The 12,883-nt window shown below is 35.6% G+C and overlaps 2 protein-coding genes across 5 annotated transcripts in view; both read right to left on the reverse strand.

Moving 5' to 3' along the window:
* The window catches only part of mcama (melanoma cell adhesion molecule a), a 638,953-nt gene that overhangs the window by 144,456 nt on the left and 481,614 nt on the right, over positions 1 to 12,883 (reverse strand). The window lies entirely within an intron of this gene.
* Positions 12,614 to 12,883, reverse strand: part of mis12 (MIS12 kinetochore complex component) — a 4,428-nt gene continuing 4,158 nt past the window's right edge. The window contains 1 exon segment of the mRNA NM_200378.1: positions 12,614 to 12,883. This exon segment is cut by the window's right edge and continues 939 nt beyond it. The gene's annotated coding sequence lies outside the window, so the exon portion shown is untranslated.

A 12,883-nucleotide genomic window follows, 5' to 3' on the forward strand; every position in this document is an offset into this window, starting at 1 on the left:
TTGCTACCCACTGCGCCTCCGTACTTCCCCGACTTCAAACATTATTAGTAATAATAGTTACTCAATGACAGTTGCCTTAATTCAGAGCCTTCATTGATCTGTCTGTAACCTCAAGGACATTTCCATGCATCACCAGGGAGATCAATAAACTCTCCAATATGCTTAAAACAATTTGCAAACAGGTAGCTAACACATGTTACTTCCTTAAAGTATCCCAAGAGTGATGGAAGCACCAAATCTTGAATAAAACATTAAATTGCAAAAAAGTTGCACTTGCTTAGACGGTTTTGGAATTCTTTCTTGCCTTGTTTACTGTTGGTTACTAGCCCTGCTGAAAAAAATTTTTTTAGCTGGTCGACCAGCCTGGTTTTAGAGGGGTTTTGGCCATTTCCATGCTGGTTTCCAGCCATTCCAGCCTGGTTTTAGCTGGTCAGGTAGGAAAATGACCAGCTAAATCTAGCTAAAACCAGCTTGACCAGCCTGGTTTAAGCTGGACATAGCTGGTTTTGACTGGACTCCCAGCCTGGCTAGGCTGGTCAAGCTGGTTTTAGCTGGTCATCTCCCAGCCTGACCAGCTAAGACCAGGCTGGAAATGGCCAAAACCCTTCTAAAACCAGGCTGGTCGACCAGCTAAAATCAGCCAACCAGCCTAGCCTGGTTTAAGCTGGATTCGTCTGTAGGGAGGTTACCAATACTACGGTCAGTCACTCTGACAACACACCTAATGGACCCTTTTCACATTTCCGGGTTTCTCAAAAAGCAGAAGTCATCATAATTAAATCAACCTAGAGAGCAGTGAATTTTTTACAATCCAGTTTGCTGAAATATATATAAAAAATTGTGTAACCATGGACACTGTATTACAAACGCTTTACACAAGTGGAAGTTTGTTTTCTGTGATTTGATGCACAGATGACATGATAATACATATGCTAATACATATAAATGTATATAAGTTTCTTTTTTAAATCAAAATATTAAAAACTTTTAATGATTTAAGATTATAATGACTGTTATACTCATCTTAACTTTAATATAAAAAGGGTCCATTGACATTTGGGATTTTTCCTTTTTTCAAACTTTGTTCATTTCACGTTAGGATGGACAACCATGTCGGCCTGTGATCAAAGCAGGGAGATGTAACATGTCATTACTGACAAAAAAATCAAATATTGCACTGCAAAGAGTAATGCTAGTTTGAACTTGTCTATATGTGAATGGCTTTACTGCAGAGCTGTGCAATCAAACATAAGTGCTACTTTCACTTGATTGTGGATCTAATAAATAAGCTGTCAAGGATCAAAGTATTGATTTTGAAGATGCTGGAAGTGACACTTTCGAGAATATGGCTGAGATTGTGAACATGCCAGAGCTGAATATACTTTAGCATAGATATGGTCACAAAAACTTGAACTCTTCCAATTTCTAAACAGTAAAAATTTGCTTTATTTTATTCTTTTGCAATTGTTGAATATCAGTGGATACAGTAATTAACGCACATTTTAGTTATATAGGTCCAGACCCTGAATGTGTAAAAATAATTGGGGAAACATTTTAATGGTTAAAGGTAAGTAGCTTTCTCAGTTTTGTTTGCTTGTTTGTTGCATTTACACTCAGGAATAAAGGTACAGGAGCTGTCACTGGGGCAGTACCTATTCAAAAGGTACATATTTGTACCTGAAGGGTCCACAATGGTACCTCAAAGGTACTTTTTAGGTACTTTTGGGCACTAATATGCACCTTTGACGTACTACTGTGGACTCTTTGGGTACAAATATGTACCTTTTAAAAAGGTACTGCCCTAGTGACAACTCCAGTACCTTTATTTCTGAGAGGTTAAAGGCAAGTAGCTCTCTCAGTTTTGTTTGCTTGTTTGTTGCCTTTACAATGAAACGTGTTTTATTCTTCTTCTGAAATCAAGTGCGCTGTTCAAACCGCAAAGATACATGTGGTTGTCATAGTAACAACACAAATGCACGGATTTAGATTTAGCAATAGATGTTTTGCCATTGATTCTGTTTTCGAGAACAGACAACAGCATAAAAATGATGGGATAGGCAGGGGAAATAAACAAAAGAGCTTTGACTCACATGATCATTGCTTAGCAGCTCATTGCACAATAAGTTAGAGGGTAAGGAATTAAAGTAAGATAACATTTTTCTGACTAAGATGCATAAACAAAAATCAGATTTTAATCAGGTTTTATACCACCCAGGAAGGTGGTTTGTCCCACACTTGAGAAAATCTGGATCTAAAACAGAAATCATAAAAGAGTTTTTGCCATTTGAGTTACCTCAACTGCACTCTGAAAAAAATGTCTGGTTATTTCAATCTAATTCTAGGTGTAATAGGGATTAACACAACTGCTGTAACTTTTTGAATTAAATGAATAAAAGCAAAAGCAACACGGTGGCGCAGTGGGTAGCATGATCGCCTCACAGCAAGATGGTTGCCGGTTCAAGCCTCGGCTGGGTCAGTTGGTGTTTCTGTGTGGAGCTTGCATGTTCTCCCTGTGTTTCCTCAGGCTGCTCCGGTTTACCCCACAAGTCCAAAGATATGCAGTATAGGTGGATTAGGTGCTAAAATTGACCGTAGTGTATGGGTGTTTCCTGGAGTTAGGTTGCAGCTGGAAGGGCATCCACTGCATAAAACATCTGCTGGATACGTTGGTGGTTCATTGCACTGTGGCGACCTCAGATTAGGAAAGGGACTAAGCCAAAAATAAAATAAATAGGACCAAATTTAACCCAATATTTGGGTTAATCGATATTTTTTTAAAAATTGGGTTTAAATAACCCAGCATTTCTTAGAGTGTGTAATTCAAATGTGTTTTGTTTTATTATTATCTTTTTTTTTTTTGTTATAAGATGAAAATAAAAAAAGGTATCTTCCTCCACAAATCACAATTTTGCACACAATTCACTGAAATTAACAATTTTAACAGTAGTCGTGTTCACACAAATGATAATTGCAAGGGTAGATATTGGGTCAAATATACACAAACCCAACTGTTAGATCAAACAGTGCTAAATTAATTTAAGTGAAAAAAAATTAACCCATCCTTGTGTTTGTCCATATTTTTCCCAGTGTTAGGTAAAAACAACCCTCTAGGCCCTCTAAGACCCTCTAAGATTTGTTTGCTTGCCTATAACTCAAAGAGGTTGTTTAAGATTGGTCATTTATAAAGTATAGAATTGATAATGTTTTTTTTTGGGTTTTTTTTACTACTAATCACATGTAATTTCATTTCCAAAATGCATTCAAGAACAGCATCTGCAAATAAAACTGAATATAGTTTTAGTGACACTTAATAGTTGTTTTTTTTCTACATATTTTTATGGTGGAAACACATTTGGAGATGCATCTCTAAAAAAATTGTGCTTTGTTTTATAGGATGATGTTGTAACAAAATGGGTGCATTAATGATCAAACCAGCAGAACGATTACATTATAAAACATAGAAAATGTCATGTTGTTTAAAATGTTTAAAATCTCAAAGCCAAAGTCAATCATCAAAATGGTTCAGTTTTGTTAACTCCAAAACTCTGTCTTGGGCTACAGCGCTGTCAAAGAGGAGTTTTGTGACTCCAAAAACCAATGCACGTTCACTGCATTTCATCTTTTGTGAAGCAAGTAATTTATATGAAAAAAGTCCCACAGTGGTTTCTCCCACCGCAGCAAATTCATTTTCTTTTAAAATATTTGGCACCAGTTTATCAGAAAGTGACAATTTTGTTATCTTTCAATCATTGTCTGTAAACTGTGATTTATTTGCAAACGTTTTTATGCAATATTCCAGGTTTGCATGTATGGAAACATAGCTCATGGCCATTTTTTTTCTGTTGGTAACGGTGAAAAGAAGATTCTCCTTTCTTTTTTTTTTTTTAAGAAAAGCCAGAGGCATGTTTTATTCAGCAAGCCTGGGTTGAACTGTATGGTTACCAGCACTCTTCAAAATATTTTCTGAGGTGTTCAGCTGAAAAAAAAAATGCAGGTGAATAAATGCTGACAGAATGTTCATATTTGGGTGAACTATCCCTTAAGGCCTTAGCAAACACTGCTAACTCTCTACAGCAAACTCCTCTTGGGAGTTCAGGAGCAGCCCTAATGCTTAGTTCATCATTTGTAAAATCACAGTTTGTAAGGAAAACAGGTTTAAGAACATAAAAAACACTTTTAGCAAGCATCCTTGATGCGAAATAGCAATTTTTAGCCCTGACATTATGCATTCACCAAGTTTCAATCGATATTGGCACAAGTTTTCGTTTCACGCAACTTTGAGATTCTGCCTCAGATGGTTTAAACATCCCCAAAGCAAAAAAAATTAATTTACCAACAGAGTGATGCAATGCAATAGGGACAGAAGCAGGCTGTGCTCTTTTTGTTTAAAAAGATGTGAACAAAAACACGAGAGCTGAATGCTAAAGGAGCATTTCCACAACAACAAGATCACGACCACTTGCTATATATCAAAAACAGGCTTCTCGGGAAGCCCTTTAGTGCATGAATTATAAATGCTATAAAATAAATGTCTCTGTCTTTGTTGCGTCAGTATGTATAGATTTATGTAATGGCTCTTTTCTTTTAAAGAAAATCCTGGTTTGGCTTAAAAATGGATAATCTGTATGCAGAATTGATTCTTGACTGTGTAAGGAGTAGATTTGCTGTTGCAAGCAAGGCTTTCAAGAGTCTATCGATTGCCTGCATGAGCCGCTTGGCCATATTGACGTCTCTCACAGTCTGATTTTACCTAAAAATATCACATGCTTTTAATTTATTATACAATATATCTCTAATATATTTTAATAGTCTATAACATGTCATTGCAGTAATGATCTGGTGGACCTATATGTATAAAGAAAGAGAGAAGATAAGTTTTGGTGTTCACCAAGTTGGGAGAAAAGAAACGAATTCAGTGTTTTCTCGCTTTCCCCGTTTGTACCACAAGAGGATAAAAAAATAGCTTTGAACTTCATACACTCAAGCATGTTTGCCTCTGGTAGAGACGGTCTTTCGGAGACGTGGTCGGGGGTAATGGGGGATTCTCAAGGCAGTAGAGCATATTTTATTTATTGTTCACTGCAGTACTTTCTGCTGTTGTTAGAAGAGTTAAGTCTAAAAATGAAATGACCTCAAAGGATTGATTCCTTTATATCTGAGGCTATGCTAATCACTGCTGGATTTTAAACTACACTGTTTTTGTAAATTACACAGTATTTAACTGTAATGTAAACTGTTACTGTATTAAACTTGCATTGTGAAATTGACTATATTTTACAGTAAAGATACAATACTGTAAATTCATATACAAGTAGACAAATGGACTGTAAATGTATTTATGTATTTTGCTGTAAATTATTTACTGTAAGTTATTGTAGATTCTACAGGAAATTGTTAACAGTATATTTTACTAGACTTGTAATGTTTAAAACTGAATGGTGATTGGTTTTTAATGTCATGTTAGTCTGCAAAACTAATGAATGGAATTTTGATGGGTATGCTAAATTAAAATAGCATTGTGGCTAATTCACTATCTGACAAAAGTTTTGTCTCCTATCTATGTTTTAGGAACAACAGGTAATAACTTGATTTCAAGTAGATCATTTATTATAAAAAGTGACTTGTTTGAAAGGCAAAGGCCTCTTGATTATGCTTATTTTACCAAAATAAAATGATCATGTCTCGATTTTAATTTTTTTAATTAGGACAGTAAGGTCTGACTTTGCTAGACAAAAGTTTTGTCACTTAACAGAAATAATGGACAGTATAGAACATAAAGTCATGGAGCAGTGGAAAAAGAATTAATATTGTGTGACTCCATGAGCTTGGACGACTGCATCCACACATCTCTGCAAAGACTCAAATAACCTATTAATAAAGACTCACCTTTTTACCGTTGCTTTTAACTTAGATTGATTATTTTTATTAATTTTACCTTCCAATTGTATTTAATTGTTCATATTTTATTGTGTTCTTTTTACTGTTCTTTTTGTTTTGCTTTGTTTGCCTTGTAGGGCTTTGGGTCTGAGAAAAGTGCACTATAAATAAAATGTATTATTATTAATAATAATAAAGTCATCTGGAATGGCAAAGAAAGCATTCCTGCAGGACTCCCAGAGTTTATTAAGATTCTAACCATTTATCTTCAATGCCTACTTCTTTATCTTACCATAGATATGCTCAATAATGTTCAAGTCTGGTGACTGGGTTGGCCAATCCTGGAGCACCTTGACCTTCTTTGCTTTCAGGATCTTTGATGTGGAGGCTGAAGTATAAGAAGGAGCGCTGTCCTGCTGAAGAATTTGCCCTCTCCTGTGGTTTGTAATGTAATGGGCAGCACAAATGCCTTGATACCTCAGGCTGTTGATGTTGCCATCCAATTTGCAGATCGTTTAAACAGCCCCATACTGAATGTAACCCCAACCATGATTTTTCCTTTACCAACTTGCCTGATTTCTCTGAGAATCTTGAGTTCATGCAGTTTTCAATAGGTCTTCTGCAGGATTTGTGATGATTCGGACGCAGTTTAAGAGTTGATTTATCTGAAAAATCTACCTTCTGCCACTTTTCCAAATGATCACTAAATTAAGTTATTATCAGTATTTCTTACACTAGGATCGAAGACAAGACTCTTGTCAGGTAGTGCGAATATATTTTTAGTGTATCATTGTCGCATTTAATGGAATTGCTCACCCAAAAATGAAAATTATGCTATGAATTTCTCACCCTCATGTTGTTCAAGACTTTTGTTCATCTTTAAATGAAGATATTTTAGATGAATTCTTAGAGCTCACTCATCCTCAATGAAGCAATGGTCCTGAGACAAAAAAAAGATGGGCACTTTTTTTGCACCAAAAAAACAAAAAGAAAAAACTTGCGTGTTGCACCACCAACTCTAACGGCAATAGTAAACACACACCTGATGAGAGATAATCATTTGATTACAGTTGAATGTTTTGACAATGTTTTTGACAATATATATAATCATAAAAAATAACTAACGTCTAAAGTTTAAAGAGATAGAACCTCAATATTAAGATTATGTCATCAGTTACTCACATTTTTCGAGAGGGGTCTGGCTGCAGACTTGGTGCAGGTGCAATCTGAGCTGCATCTAATGCTTTTTAATGTGCTCACCTAACCCCACCCCTAACCCTACCCCTCAAAGTGTGGTCACTAGCTCCATTTAGTGCATTGTGTCTGACATTGCATCTCTGAGCGATGTAATCTCAGATGCAGCCTTTATGATGCAAGCTGAGATTCTCAACTTTTTGATTTAGTGTCTAATTTGTATCAATTCGTACGATCTAATTTGTACAATTTAGTATGATTTGCTCATCACCCAATGACGGTTGGGTTTAGGGGTGGGGTTGGGTGCCACGCCTTCTTTTTAAAATCTTACAGTTTCATACAACTGAACTCATACGATTTTTTACGAATTCGCCACTAAACTAGCAAAACGTAAAATACTTACATTTTCTCATGAGATCAGGCTGGCGTTTTAAATAACGACATAGGTCACAGTAATACAAATTTTCATAATCTCGTGACATCACAGGATACCATTCATTGGTTTCGTTGCGTGCAAATGCAGTCAACTTGAATCTTAATCAGCATGCTGTTTCTACCTCTGTTGTAACCTTATTAAATTTAGCTGGGTTCCACTCTGCTGTTCTCTCATAACTCATCACCTTGGTATCTCCAGGCCGAAGCAGGGCTTTCTGATGGAGTGTGGGTGTGTGGAGATAAGGGCTCTTTATTGGTAGACCCTGCTAATCTGACTTGGCAGGGGGGATTGAGGGCAGGCTGTCCCATCTATGACGCCTCCATCCAGCATGACTTTTCGTGGAAGGCCCCAGCTGCTCAGGATACGTCTTTAATGAGTGATGAAAGAGGCAGACAGGGAGTCGGGCAGGTTGCGGGGCCTCCCTCCTTAACTCAATCCTTCACCATGTCTGTTTTTCAGCCTTGTTTAGGTGATGCCCTCCAGCAAATATGCTTTTTTTTCATGAGAATGCCATTTTACTATGCGGTGTCCATCTTACATTGGGTGTAATGACACAATGTTGATGTTGAAGTGGTTAATCCTCATAAGGTGAACACTGCAAAATAAATAAATGTAAGGTTACATTTATTTTACAAACATACATATATTTTTTTCCAGCATTTTATTTTAAACAATTCAAAAAAACTGTTTACCTGTAAATGTTCAGGAACCCTTGTTATTAGCAAGTGGGGTATTTTTGTACACAACATACAAGAGACTGTACATGATACAATATCCTGATATTTACAGCAAAGTTTTAGATGCACTTTGAGAGAAAATTATTTTTCAATGATGTACTGACGATGAACTTAAAGAGGTGGTCCATAGTGTATTTTTAAGGCTTGGTTGAGTTTATAACATGCAAAGCAATGTGTGCTCATGCTTCATTTGTAAAAAAATCACATTACTTTTTCATTTGATTAAATTTAGCTACTCCCCTAGTAGCAAAGAATTCTGGCCCAGATTTGGCAGAAAGCTGGCACAGCAGGCATTCATCCGGCACTGGCATACAGCATGTGGGCCAAACATGGCCCGGGTTTGGCAGAGGTGGCACCGTTTTTAAGGCGGCACACAAGATTTGGGCCAGATGTAAAACGTAGTATTTGGCCCAGATTTAAAAATTTGATAAGTGGGCCATGTGAGTTTGGCCAGTCTTGACCCACATTTAAAATACACTAAAATCATTTTTGAGTAAAGAAAAAAAATTCTACCAATCAGGTCACTTTGAGAAAAAGCGTGCACATAGTGTGCCATGTAAACTATCAGTCAGGGAAGCTGTTAGCCACATCAGTTTGTGCTTGAATATGTCAGAAAATGAAGAGCACGCAGCTGAACCTCACGCCTGCTTTCTAAAGTAAAATCTGACAAGTGTCTTTTATATTATTCGAAATAAGCATGTGTAAGTAATATGAAATGTTCACATATCTTTTGCGAGTTATTTATTTAAGATGTAGAATGCGTGAAAAGCAGCAGCATAGAGACACTGCAGTGCTGGTGAAGATTGTGGGTGTTTACAGCTGTTTGACGAATAAATATGAATTTGTAGCTAATTCTTAACAGTGCCAAACAGCATTTCTCTTTGTTTACGTCCTTGCTACAACATACTGTTAAAGCTAGAAACTGTGCATGTAATTGATCAATCTCAACAAATAAAAACACTTATGCCTAGTTCAGACTGCGTGATTTTAGCCCCGATTTTGGCTCGCCGACAGGTTTTGAGAAATCGCCGACAAATGCCTGAAATCACAGGCAAATCGCTGCTCGTGCACGTGAGTGACAATCACACAGTATGAACGATCAAAGACGCGATCTGAGAGAATCGCCGATGAGTCGCCGATGCCTGTGAGATATTTAGCGTGCTAAATATCTGGAGCTGTCGGCGATTCAAATCATGCCGTGTGAATTGAGTTTTGACTGAAAATAACATCAGCCATCGCCTACAGCCAATGAAAGAGCAGCTTTCACTTGTGTGTGCGTGTGTGTATACCTGCTGCAGGCCAGCGGGAGGCTGGGGGAGAAGTTAAAAGCGCTCTTTTTCGGTTTATTTGGACCCACGAAATGGAGGAAAAATTAGTGGAGGTTTAACAGGACTCAGGAGCAGCTGTGTCTGTTTGACGTTTCATACAGAAAGAAATTAGTTTATTATCAACGTTGAGGAGAAATGGCTTATTCCCTTTAAACCCAGGTGAGCAAACATGTACATGTTCTACCCCATTAAAGGCTTCTTTCTCATTATGTAGTTAATAACAAAAGATATACTACATGTTTTTGGCTGTGAGACGTAGTTTGGACGAAGTTGTCGGCGATTCTCCCTATAATAAAGTCATGCAATGTGAATGTCCATGTCGCCGAACCATTTTGCAGTGTAAACAAAGCAGCGACGAAATGCTAGCCCAGAAAGTCATGCAGTGTGAAAACATCTGTGACACGACTAGTTTGAAAATCATGCAGTCTGAACTCGGCATTACAGATTGTGGTTCACAATCCACAGCTTGGTCGGTTGGAGTTTTTAGCTGAATCCAGCAATGAACTGGGAGAGATTCTGAAAGCTGCCCTGTCAAATACTAGCTGTATATTTTTTATAATTTTCTGGAACATAATTAAAATTAAATTGTAAGCACTTGGTGTCGTGTCCTTTGAAAACCCAAATACAGAAACAATATAGAAGCACTGTTGAAATAGCAGCGTTTGGATGGCATTTTAGCTTTCTGTGCAATAACATTCCAACGCCTCTGGATGCGCAAGGTGTGCGCGCGGAAGCCCTTATGATCTCATTAACCCGAATGTAATTTTTGTAGTCTGTAAACTTTGTTCATTATAGGCTTTGCTTAGCGAACTCTGTAAAACCCAATGTCTCCCTTTACATGGAACTTTGAGCGTATTACATTCAGAGATGTTCTTTATGTTTATACATCAACATAAACATCAACTTAGGTTTAAAATATGATATCGTGGTGGGCCACCCCTTTAAGTTTAGATTTGTGCTACACTCTTTTTAGGTCACCCAAAAATATTTATTCATTCTCATGTCATTTTAATCTCCTGAGACTTTGTTAAATTTGTGCGTAGAGTTGCTGAAGTTCGCCCTGCGTGCTTATAAATAAGGTAATGATTCACACTCAAGTAATTGCTTCATACTGTTTTTATTTTTTCTTTCTCTTACATTCTACGGGTGATTAAAAGACACAGACGTTTCGGCACAATGCCTTCCTCAGTGTCACTTTGTTAATTGAAAAAAATATTTTAGATGAAATCTGAGAGCTCTCTTGCCCTCCATAGAATCAGACAATCAACTTTAGTGGTTAAACTGTAATCATAAAAAGTTTCAAAATCACTTTTGTACAGCAAGAAACTGTAAAAACAACTTTGTCCACCAATATCTTCCAGGATGCGCATTTATTATGGGAAAAAGTATCTTAATATGTGTTCCTAAGTTAAACGGAGGTCCCAGTGGACTGGAAAAACATGAGGGGAGTAATTAAAAACAGAATTTTCTTTTTTAGGAGTGAACTAAACCTTTAAGTACCAAATAAACAAGATAAAAAGCATAAAATGATAGCAAGATGGATCTGTAATTCTATAGCATGAAAATGCTTATGTACAGCTCATTTAAAGAGAATTAAGAACAAAACAAAACGCACTTACAAATCTATTGTAAACCATCAAACAACAGAAATGAAGAATGATTAAATGAAACTAAACTATTTGAAATAAAACAACTGAAAACAAATAACATTTTAAATAGTTGTTTGACACTTGGATTTCCCATAAAATAACAAAACCTTAAAATAAAAATCAAAAATATTACAAATTATTTATAAACATTTTAAGTGATAGTTCAGCCAAAAATACAAATTACATTATCATTTACTCTCCCTTTTGTCATTTTAGAAACATTTCAGTTTCTTTCTTTTGTTGAACACAAAAAAAGATAATTTGAATAATTAGTTGCTGTGTGCCATTAACTTCCGTAGTAGGAAACTAATTACTATGGAAGTCAATGGGACTTGAAATTTAAAAAAATATATTTTGTTTTAAAAAAGAAACTCAAATAGGTTTTAAACAATTTAAAGGCGAGTAAATGACAGATATTTAATTCTGGGGTGAACTATCCCTTTAAGAACATATGTACACATATGCAGCTGAATTCAGAATTATTAGTCCCTTTAAAATGTTTTTACTTTTTAAAAAATTTCCCAGACTATGTTTAACAGAGCAAGGAAATTTTCACAGTATGTTTGATAATATTTTTTCTTCTGGAGAAAGTCTTCATTCTTTTATATCACATTTTACCTGTTTTTATGTTTTTTAATCAGTTTTATTATTTGTTTTTATTTATTTATTTATGTTTTACTTGTTTCTTTTATTCTTGTTTATGTAAAGCACTTTGAATTGCCGCTGTGTATGAAATGTGCTATATAAATAAACTTGCCTTGCCTTGCCTTTATTTCGGCTAGAATAAAAGCAGTTTTACATTTTTTTAAAACACCATTTTAAGGTCAAAATTATTAGCCCCTTTTAGCTATATTTTTTCGATAGTCTACAGAACAAACCATCATTGTATAATAACTTGCCTAATTACCCTAACCTGCCCAGTTAACCCAATTAACCTAGTTAAGCCTTTAAATGTCACTTTAAGCTTTATAGAAGTGTCTTAAAAATATCTAGTAAAATATTATTATATTTATATATTTATAAATATATATTTATTATATAATTATTATATTACTTTCATCATGGCAAAGATAAAATAAATCAGTTATTAGAGATGAGTTAGTAAAACGTTTAGAAATGTGTTGAGAAAGTCTTTCTGTTAAACAGAAATTGGGGAAAAAATAAACAGGGGCTAATAATTCTGACTTCAACTGTGTGTGTGCGTGTGTGTGTGTGTGTGTGTGTGTGTATATATATATATATATATATATTTGTTCACAAGAAAACAAGAACAAAAAAACACAGATGAACCTTTTGCAGCATAAATATAAAACAATTTGTTTTAAAAAAATGCTATTAATACAAAGCTGAATGACATTTCAATACAACAATCTGCATAACAAAAAAGCATCATTACAGAATCACAAAATGTACTTTATTGTTATTTACAGTGATCAAAACAAGTACTCTACTACATTGTTTTCTAATGTTTACATTTAGAATTGATAGAGCAACTCAACCCATGTGCTTTACTTTAGATTCAGAGCATCTTAAAAAAACTTCAGGTCTTCCTCTGACGTCTCCAATGACGTCCTAATATGAATTTAAATCCCTTCTCCGCCGAACATCAAGGCAAAGACCTTAAAAGATCTCCTCAGCTGACATAAAACTTGCTGTAAAAAG

Source organism: Danio rerio, chromosome 5 (assembly GCF_052040795.2).
Source record: "Danio rerio strain M-AB ecotype USA chromosome 5, GRCz13ab, whole genome shotgun sequence".
NCBI classification, from domain to species: domain Eukaryota; kingdom Metazoa; phylum Chordata; class Actinopteri; order Cypriniformes; family Danionidae; genus Danio; species Danio rerio.